This window comes from Frankliniella occidentalis, unplaced genomic scaffold, assembly GCF_000697945.3.
Source record: "Frankliniella occidentalis isolate FOCC.00 unplaced genomic scaffold, Focc_3.1 Scaffold352, whole genome shotgun sequence".
In the NCBI taxonomy this organism is placed as follows: domain Eukaryota; kingdom Metazoa; phylum Arthropoda; class Insecta; order Thysanoptera; family Thripidae; genus Frankliniella; species Frankliniella occidentalis.
Window position 1 is genome coordinate 101,208 of NW_026267475.1, and position 984 is coordinate 102,191.

The following is a 984-nucleotide window of genomic DNA, read 5'->3' on the forward strand; positions in this document are numbered from 1 at the left end:
CCCCCCCCTCTCTGTCAGCCGGCCTTTAATCCGCGCCTGCCCTCACCCCTCCCCTCCCGCTCCCCTACCAAGACGGGCGCCGAGTAGTCCTTTTCTAAAGGTCCAAAGAGCTCAAAAGAGAAAGCGCGGTGTATGACCATGACCGAATAGCAGGGCTGGGCAATACCTACTACCTACAGTACCTAGGTAGTACCTAGGTAGTACTGAACAACGTGGCGTACTGAAAATACATTCTTCCTTTACCGATACGAGGTACTTTTCAGAAACAGAAAAACAGCAAACTGTTTTGTTAGGTGCTGCTCAAAGAATTTTTAAAAGCCGAGCATCGGCTAAATACCGGTTAGACCGAGAGAGCTGGAGCATGCGTGAAACAAAGGTGGATGCGCGACAATTTTGTAGACCCCCCCCCCTCCCCGGGCCCACACCAAGGTCAACGACGCGTCGGGGCAACACAGCTGAGCCCAGCTCCAGCTGAGCGCAAAGATTGTTTTGATGCTTTCCTTTTCCAGCCCCCGCATCCCCCTCTCCTTGCAGTCATCTGGTCTGTTGCTATGAGCCTGTCCGAGCCTGTCTCCCGGGCCCCGGGCCGCGCCAGGGCATGTCCTTAAGCAACATTTACTAGCTGCATGCCCGGCATTCCGGGTGCAGCACGCCCACCGAGGAGGGGCGGCAGGTCAGTCTTGAGCCGGCCCCCGTCAACAGCTGCTGGGGGCTCGTGCGGGCACGGGAGAGGGGAAGGGTGGGGCAGGCTAGCCGCGCCCCGCCGGCCCGGCTCAGCGTGGTGGTGCACTTGTTTGCGCGGGCTGACGGAAGGTGGCACACTGTTAAAAGGGCAGGGGTTGGGGCGCGGGGCGCGAGGAACAGCGCTTCGAGATTCAAGGGGCTCAAGTGGGGTCGGCCGGCTGGCTCATTATGACCCGGCGCGGGGCGCGGCACGAGGTGAATGCTGGAAAGTGTTTACAACTCCGGCAGAGCGATGACAGG